Source organism: Monomorium pharaonis, chromosome 9, assembly GCF_013373865.1.
Source record: "Monomorium pharaonis isolate MP-MQ-018 chromosome 9, ASM1337386v2, whole genome shotgun sequence".
NCBI classification, from domain to species: Eukaryota; Metazoa; Arthropoda; class Insecta; order Hymenoptera; family Formicidae; genus Monomorium; species Monomorium pharaonis.
In genome coordinates this window covers 8,932,663-8,943,020 of record NC_050475.1, presented here as the reverse complement: position 1 = coordinate 8,943,020, position 10,358 = coordinate 8,932,663, and positions in this window count along the sequence as shown.

Here is a 10,358-nt window from a genome sequence, read left to right as displayed (position 1 = left end):
GACTGCAGTTTTTTAATCAAAAATATGCCATATATCCGAAAAAGTTTTACTCTTTGGTTTTTCGTTAGAAGAAAATTGATTAATTTACAATAAAATTGTCTTATCAATATTTAAAGTGCAATATCTCGACACCAAAATGATAAAATCAAAAAAACCAAAATGGATTTTAAAAAATAATGTGTGAACTTGAAGAGCACAAGTCGCGCCATCTGGATTCAACATCCAAGATGTTCCACGTTTCTTTATCCATAGATAAATTTTTTTTTTTTTAAGTCAGTAAAAGTCAGTATTTTTTTATACTAAAAAAAAATTTTTTTTTTTGTTACTGTACGATGATTGGTTGCCGAGATATGAACCGTCGAATTCGAAAATGACATTTTTTCGATAAATGCCAATAACTTGGTCAAAAAAATCGTAGAGAGTTGTATAAAAAACGAAATTAAAGCATAAGAATTAAGCTTTTGAGAACAATTGATTTCACTTACGAAAAAAATTATCTTCGCCCATGCAGTTAAACAAACACGAAGAAAAAATTTAAAAATTTTTCAATTTTTTTTACTTAAAAATATTTTTTAATTAAAAAAAAATTTTAAATTTTGACATAATCGTTGAAAAGACATTTTACCTTTTAATTTGCTTTTCGAAATTTTTTTTTATGACCATTATTCGCAAAATTGCTGCAATTTGAATTTTTCACTTTTTTACCAGAAAAATTAGGTGTTCCCTTAATTTTGTTCCGGAGTGTACATTATTATGTGTAGACACGCACGCGCGCACACACACAATTCAATATTATTATTATGTACGTGCTTCTTCATTGTTATAAAAAATGTTTACCGTACGTAACAAGTTCGGTAACTGGATGAGTATTCCAGTCATTTTGTGGTTTTTTACATTTTATGATACAAATCCGTATGTCTTTTTTCAGTCAATAAGAATATTTATTATTTTCTTTTAGCCATATACTTGAGATCACAGAATATGTTTCATCATCTTCGCATTCAGTATTAAATTTTACAACTAAATAAAGTATTCAGTATTAAAATTTACAATTGAATAAAATAACTGCAAACTGTTGTGCCCTTTTTTAAGAGACACGGTATTTGGGGATCGCTGTCGTAACTCCTCGGGTCAGGTTCCATGAGAGATAAGTCAATAGTGGTTTTAACACAATATATATATTCCTTCAACTTAGTTACAAGACTTGATTAGTCACTTAATAAACCCGTGACAAATATATAACACCGAGCGACATATGTTCGTCGCTGCATGGTACGCAAGTAAGCCCGCTCGTTATCTTTACATCGGTTTATATACACCGATTTTTGGCGTATAACCGGGGAGGGTACTTCCGCGGTCACTGGCCTTCGGTCAGTGCACTTGCTTAGCCAGCAATTGCTAGCTACGCAGATTTCACCCCAAAATCAGGAGATTTTGGGTGTTGTTTATTAAGCAACCGGGTGCATTGTCCGGTGCGACGCCTGGTATGTAGGCGATGTTGCACGCGCGAGGTGTCACTTGACACCTTTATCGCTTGCGATATTCTTTGTGTGAGTGCATCACACAACAAAACAATATCGTTTAAAAATACTAATTTTAAGAATTTATTTAATTATTTATTTAATGTATACTTAATCATACTTTAACTTAAAAAGACTTTTACATAACTGTTGCAAATATTATAAGATGAGAAAGAACAACTACTGTTATTTTGCATACAGCATCACCAAATGCATCAAATAAAAAAAATTATTATAAATAAAACTTTACAGAGCGATATATTTAATTAAGCATATATTAAATTAGAAAAAATAATTACAATATCAAAATAATATTTAAACTTTATATGTATGAGGATATTATAAAATTAGATTTTTAATAGTATTACAAATTTGTGTAATAATGGAATTACTGCACATTTATTATCTATTGGAAAAATTAAACATTTTACTTTTATATCTTTATTAATCAATTATTGATGTATTTGATGTCTCATGCATATCAGTAACTTTTGTAACTAAATTAAATAGCTTTTCTATGAAATTAAATGTATTGTATTTTATAAAATTTTTCTAACTATTTTTAGATTATTATTTTTACTTTTACAAATATTTGAAATAAGCATATAGCTAGAATTTTTTAAAAGGACACAGTTATTTCTTACAGCTAGTGATATTATAAAATTTTTATTAAAAAATTTTTAATAATATTTATAAATTTTTTTATCTTTATATTCTATTAAAGGTTTCTTTTTGTTATTTAAATTAGATTTATTTATAGTTGTTTGAAATTTTCTACTTTCAATAATTCTATTACATATTTTTACAAAAAATACCGTAAATTCTTTATTTTTCTTTTTGTTTGATTCATATAGCTTTCAAATTTAAATGCACTAAAATTATCAATTTTTTTTAATTACTAATACATCATCACAAAGATGCAAGAGGTCATGTACGTTATATGTAATATATTCATTGCCATATATTTTTTGTCCTTCTCAATAAAATATCAAATTAAAAATTTTGTATATTTATTAACCCTACATACATTCTGATGAACATGAAATTCTTATAGCAACATAAACATAAAAAATGTTTCTAATTTTTTAGACAAATTTAGACAATTTTTCTTTTAATGCAATTTAATGAGATCCGTATATAACAGGAATTGTTTAAATTTTGTTGCTTTCCAATATTTTAAATCTTCTATAGCTTGAGGTAAAATTCTTGAGAAATATATTTTCGGAAAGTTTTCATAATTTTTGAAATTGATTGTATATTATGATCACATAAGTTGAACCGATTAGTTTCTTTTTTTTCAATCCAAAACAATATAAGTGTTTTCATTACACTAAGGCATACTAAGTGCATATAATCAAATGGTACTTTATTGACTAAACCAAATCCTATTTATTCTAAAGGAGTGGAACTTTCATGATGTTCTTCTTGTAAATGCAACGTGAAACTTTCATCAGTTCTTAATGTAGCATCAAGTTCTGGAAATGTCATTCTGCATCTAAGAAAACCTTTTTGAATACATTTATTACAAACAAAATATCCTGTATGAGATTTAATTGATAGAACAAATGCCATAGCAAATGCATTACAAAAAATTTTTGTTAATATGGGTCTAATCATTTATAGCGAGATGTTTCAGAATTTCTATACTCTCACGATGCTTCCTGGCAAAGTAAGTTTCCTTGAGAAGGAGCTAGCATTGTAGCTTTTTCGTATCGCACGGAGTCTCCATCCAGTGTTCGGCTAAGGCTGATTGAGAAAAGTGGCCGTATTTGGTACACCGTTGATGTTCTTTGATTCGTGTACTAATCTTCCTCCTGGTTTCTCCTATGTACACCTTTTCTGCAAGAGTAGGGAATTTTGTATACACCTGGTGATTCTAAGCATGGTTTCTGATTTTTCGGATTAGGAAGTAACTGGAAAATCTTCCTTTGTGGTTGGAAAATCACTTTTATATGGTGTCTACGCAAAATTTTGCTGATGCGTTCTGTCGTACCTTGAAGATACGGAAGGAAAGCTATCTTGTTCTCCTCTTCTTTTTCTTTTTGTGGCAACACGCCACAGCGATACATGCGCGCGCTTGCAGCGTCCACGGCCGGGTCAGCGGCCCCGGCGACCGCGAGTAGTGCGCGCGGCCGCCACTGGGCGAAAGCGCGGCGTCTAAACTCGGGAGTAAAGTGATAGCATATGGCTTACATAAGGATACCACTCACGGCGAGAGATCAAGCTTCCTACGCTGTATAGAGAGCTCGAATAAGGGCCTACACCAGCAGCTTCCTTTTTTGTACGAAGTACCCCAGGGCCTTGGCGTTCTGATATTCGGCCCAAGAGAGCTCACGGTCTTCAAGAATCTCCTCCGGGAGACACATACCGGCATTCTACCTCGTTGATGCCTACTTGGCCACCGTGGTCTTCGGACCAAGCCGGTGCGACCGGACAGCTGCAAGCCTTCGAAGCTTTCAAAGCTTTCAAAGCCTTCGAAGCCCGAAGTCCAGAGCGGAAGAGGCCGTCATCCCGTGGGGACTCATCAGGATAGCGCTCTCCCCGAAGGAGCCAAGGGATCCGCGACTCCAGCTTAGAGATCCTCGTCGCTATCCCCCGGTCACCAGGGCCACGCAGACCACAATTTCCGGTCCTGCGATCACCATCAGCCAACGCAGATTAAGGCGAGACCACGGGTCGTGTCAGACCTGACCACCAGGACCTCACAGACGACGCCTGAAGTTATCATCGATTCGCTAAAAACTCCCAGGATGCCTCGTACGCTTCCCCGTACGCCCGGGAAACATTCTCCGCGCCGTACTCGAAAGAAAGCGGAAAATCTTTCGGGAGCTCTTCGGAAGCGACAGCGACGACTAGGAAGAGTCCTAACCTCCTTCGGGTGCCGCCTAATTCTTCCACAACCGGGGCAGACAACCCCCGAGGCACAGAGGTCTGCGGCAAACGACAATCAAACCGACTACCTCGAGATCATATTAAATACACACTGACATCTTAACAGTTGTATACCAAAGAGACTAAATATACCAGACACGTATTTATATTAAAAGGGGACTCTCTGATTAATTAATCAGTCCTAACCACAATCCCCCGCACTTTTTCTTCCTCTTTATTCGGCGTCCTGATGTTGTTGAGACTGGAAATTTCGTTCTTCAATCTTCGGACTGTTTGACTGATGTTTTTACTACTATATACATTTTTTGTTAAAACTTGATTAAGATGTTCTAATTCCCCATTTAAAAAAGCTGGTTTAGAAATTTTAAGGACTCTAGAGATGGCGTTAGTATGCACTAATGTGAACCAATTATACCAAGCTTCATCCTTCATTAGACGTCTGTCAAAATTTCAGCCATTTATGTTTACGCATTTACAAGTTACAGCAGTGAGAAGCAACCAACCTCCGTGTTTTTTTAAAAATCGAAAAATTTGAGTTTCGTGTTCTGATTAAATACTATTATTTACGCAAGAAAACGATAACCGAGACCAAAGCCAAGCTAGATAAGTATTATCCGGACTCTGCACCGTCGATGAAGATGATCCAAAAGTGGTTTTTTGACTTTCGTTGCGGCCGTACAAGCACCGATGACGCTGAACGATCTAGACGTCTAAAAGACGTCAGTACACCAGAAAACGTCGAAAAAATTCATGATATTATATTGAACGACCCCAAAGTGAAATTGAGGGAGCTAGCTGAGACCACAAAGATGTCGTATGGCAGTGTGTTCAATATCATACATGATATTTTGGGTGTGAAGAAGCTCTGCGCGCGATGGGTGCCGCGTTTGCTCACAATGGACCAAAAACGAATTCGTGTTACGATTTCCCAGCAGAATTTGGCAATGTTTACGCAAAATCCAACGGAGTTTTTGCGCCGATTCATAACCATGGATGAAACATGAATCCATTTTTACACACCAGAGTCCAGGCAACAGTCAAAACAATGGGTTTCTCCGGGTAAAAGTGCTCCAAAGCGTCCAAAAACGCAACAATGGACCGAAAAGGTTATGGCCTCCGTATTTTGGGATGCGCGTGAAATAATATTTATCAACTATCTTGAAAAAGATAAAACCATAACTGGCGCATATTATTTATCATTATTGAATCGTTTGAAAATTGAAATCGCAGAAAAACGGCCGCATTTGAAGAAGAAAAAAATCCTCTATCATCACAATGCGCCTGCTCATTCATCATTAATTGCGCAAGCAAAATTGCATGAAATCGGGTTGAACTGGTTCCTCAGCCACCGTATTTGCTAGACCTGGCCCCCAGCGACTTTTACCTTTTTCCAAACCTGAAGAGATGGCTCGCCGGTAAGCGATTTTACTCAAATAAGGAAGTCATAGCTGAAACTGAGGCCTATTTTGGAGAGCTTTCGAAGGATTACTTTTCAGACGAGATAAAAAAGTTAGAAAATCGTTGGACTCGCTGTATCGACTTAAAAGGAATGTATGTTGAAAAATAAAACCGAATTTGGCCAAAAAAATATTTTCTTGTTTCACTTATTCCAAACTTTTTGATCCACCTATATACCAGTGAACTAATGACTGAATTCTTTTGCGAAGGATAATGATGAGAGGTGGCGTAAAGATATCGATCTGTGTGATTTTCAACAAACCTGATGACTTAAAGTACCATCTCCGTTTCTTTTAACCAACACATCTAGAAAAGAAATTTGGTTGTTTTGTTCTACTTCCATTGTAAATTGAATGTTAGGATGCTAAAAGTTGAAAAAGGCAAGCAATTTTGAGGGGAAAGGTTCAGTGGCGCACAGTACAATTGGACACGTTGCAATTGCCCACCGCGCTATTAGACACGAAACATTGCGCACCGTTCAATAGCGCACCGTTCAATTGGACACCATTCGATTAGACACCGTTCGATTGGACACAGTTCGATTGCGCACCGTTCGATTGCGCACCGTTCAATTGCACACAGTTCAATTGCACACCGTTCAAACGCATATTAAATATTCATACATTACGGCTGCGTTGTAATGTGTACATAGGTTAGCGACTTGGACGGGGTAGGCGCGGGAGAGGGGGGCCGAAGACCATCCTTGCACCCCTCGTGTGTATGTGTGTGTTATTTCTGAATTCTTTTTTCTTTGTTGTAAAAACGAGTCCGAATGAGTCGGACTTCTCCGACAACACCATAGAATATTTAAACTTTTTCCCCGATTATATTCGTCGCGAGGTCCTTCGCGACATTGATAACACAGACACACAAAAAAAAGTGGTTGGTCCGGCGGACTAGACTAGTCAATCCTTATGTATTTCGACCCGCTGAATCCGAATCCAAGGTCAGAATTGCAAAGTTAGCTCGCATTTTCTAACCTCAAAAAAAATGTTTTTTTTAATGTTGGTCCGGCGAACCAAACTAGTCAATTCTTATGTATTTTGACCCGCTGAATCCAAATTCAATGTCAGAATTGCTGCATTGGCTCCTTTTTCCTAATCTAAAAAAAATTTTTTGTTTAATCTTGGTCCGGCCAATTGAGCAATTCTGACCTTAAATTTGGATTCAGTGGGTCAAAATACATAAAAATAGACTATTCTGGTCCGCCGGACCAACGTAAAAAAAAATTTTTTTTTGAGGTTAGAAAAAAATGAGCCAATTCGGAAATTCTGATCTTGGATTCGGATTCAGCGGATCAAAATACATAAGGATTGACTAGTCTGGTTCGCCGGACCAACATTTAAAAAAAAATTTTTTTTGACGTTAGAAAATGCGAGCTAACTTTGCAATTCTGACCTTGGATTCAGATTTAGCGGATCGAAATACATAAGGATTGACTAGTCTAGTCCGCCGGACTAACCACTTTTTTTTTGTGTGCCTGTGTAATCAGAGAAGGAGGAAGATGAGAAGACAACGGGCGGCGGAAGAACGAGAGAGAGAGAGAGAGAGAGAGAGAGAGAGAGAGGGATTAACTTAACAATCACAACTTAAACAATCGGGACGTGAATGGTATAAGCAGCTGGACAAATTTATAACTCAACTAGGAAGATGTCGAAACGAAGCTGACCCATGTTTATACTTTTTAATTCAAATGAAAAACGTATTAATATACGTGGATGACATTATTCTGACTTCCAAGGACTTCAAGGAACTAAACAATGTAAAAAAGAAATTAAAGTCTGAGTTTAAAATCCAAGACTTAGGTCAAGTTACTAGTATTTTGGGAATCCATATTGACAGAGAAGGAGAAACTGGACGCATCAAACTATCCTAAGAAAAATAAATAAACGAGTTGTTGGAAAAATTCAACATGAATTCTGCAAAAACAGCACACACGCCAATTGAATCGAACACAAAAATTACGAAAGAACTTGGACCAAAAAACGACGAAGAAAAAGAACGAATGAAGACCTTATCGAGAACTCGTCGATTGGAAGTCAAATTTATTTGGCAAATGCAGACCCGATATTGTTTACACAGCAAACGCGTTGAGCAGATTCTGTACTAATCCCGGAGAGCAACATTGGCTGCTGGCAAAACGGGTGCTTACATACCTCAAAGAAACAAAAACCTATGGCATCGAATAGAAAAAGAACAAACAAAAATTAAACGCATATGCAGATTCGGATTAGGGCGGCGACACAGAAGATCAACGATCGTACTCAGGAAATATCCTAACGCTAGCGGGAGGAGCAATTAGCTGGAAATCCAGGAAGCAACCTACGGTATCCTTATCCACAATGGAAGCGGAATACATCGCTCTTTCCGAGGTGTCGAGGAAAATCGTGTATCTAAAAAGACTGTTAAATCATATGGAATTTTATAATCTTGTAGAGAATCCAATTTGTGTATTTCCATGCCACAGACTCGACTTGTCTCCGGATAGACGCAGTTTTCAATCAATTTGACAGATTTCCGACACTTTCCACAGGTCTCCAGAAAAAAAACTGTCATTTCCACTTCTTATACGGCTCATGGATATCCAGGGAAAATTTTAGGTTCCTTTTGTAGTCTAAATCTACCTTTTTAAACATTCTCCATCTTCTTTAGCTTTTATTTTAAACTGCGCACCGACAGGATTTGTCAGACTTAAGACACAATTAATAAGCTGAATTTCGATGCTCGAGAGCATCTTAAAATCCTCCCTTTCTATCTTTCCTGAAAAACTGTAAATTAATTTATTGCGAAAACAAGAGATCCGGGTTCGAACCCCGGCTGAGGTATTATCTTTTGCAATAAATTATTTTACAGTTTTTCGGGGAAAATAGAAAGGGGGGATTTTAAGATGCTCTCGAGTATCGAAATTCAGCTTATTAACTGTGTTTAAGGGTCCATTCTGATTAGATAGATCAAAAAATAGGCAATTTTTGTAAATTTTTTGTAGAAAAAGTAAACAAGTAGAAACGCAAATATTTTATATTGTATCTATTACACTTTAAAGTATATTGTAAAAAAATTTCAGTCAATTTTATTAATTTACTGCAGCGGAATATGGAGCAGCCAGAATCTCTGCGCGCCAACCATAGCGTCCTGGCAAAAAATCTCCAAGTCTTAAAATTTGTCTGAAACAACCAACCAAAAGATTTTTCTGTTAAGAATAAATGTAATTCTGGAATAGACTAAAGAAAATAAGTTTGAATAAAAATTTACAAAATGGCGACATTTAAAAAAAAATTTCAATTTTTACTAAAAATTTCCGATACTTTTTTATTGATAAAAAATAAAATATTACAGATATCGATACGTTAATAGTCTATTCCATAGATCAAACATATATATATATATGTTAAAAAAGACTGGATGTGATTCGTTGAAAATTGTGTGAGTTATTACTTCCGCCAAGTCGAAAAATGTGGTTTTCGGGAAAATGCGTTTAAAGTTTCAAGTTAAGTTTTCATTGATATAAATGTTTATATGTGAATACTTACAGCTAATCAACTATTCCAGGCCCATAGAGTATCCCCTGAGCTTCCTCGAAATTGCGCAGGGTATTCAAATTCTCGTTAGTTGGCCCGCCATTCTTTGCTCCACGGATTGATAGAACATTCGTCGCTCTGCATCTTTTATGCGCTCTGCGTCACGATTAGAGGCATATATGTCTGCATATGGGCCGATGGTAATGCTCATGGTTTCCATAATTTTCAAAATAGGTTTGAAACCTTCATTGAAAATACAGGTGACTAGAAATGCGGCTATTTGAATAATATTAGAACCGCAGAAAACGTGTTTTGGTGCAAATTGCCAAATAGTTTTGTTGAAACTCTCATTATTATTTTGAATAAATCCTCCACAGCAACGAATCAGTAAATCATGTGATGATAAATCTTCATAAATCGTTCGAATTACTTCCTGCACTTCCAGCCGCCATATACCTGCGGTGCTTGCTCGCCACCTGCCTGAGCACAGCCGGTTCAGAGGCTCATAACTTTATAACCGTTACAAATTTCACTTTGCGTTTTTAACACAATATTCTACACACTTAGGGCTATCAAATTATGAAAAAAAAAATTTGGATTTTTTTTACCAAACTAACCAGAATGGACTCTTAAATTTACAGTAAAACTCTGAATGGAAACGCAAGTAGTTAAACAAGAGATAACAGAATTTAAAAATAAGGAAATAAATGTATTAATCTGATTCTTCTCTGGCTCGATATTGCTGTGACAGGTCGAAGAAAAAGTAGTTATTCTCTGCATAGGATGAGGCGTAGGTTATTTTCTCGTCGTTCAGGGAATGCAGATGGCGTTTGTCTTGGCAAAGGAGGAAGAGGCGTGCCGTTGTTGAAAAAAGATATGGTCCTTGATACACCTTGGTTGAAATGATTCCGTTATTGTAGCAGAGATCTTCCTTGGGGTGTTGAATACTGCCTGCTCGGACGTTATCAGC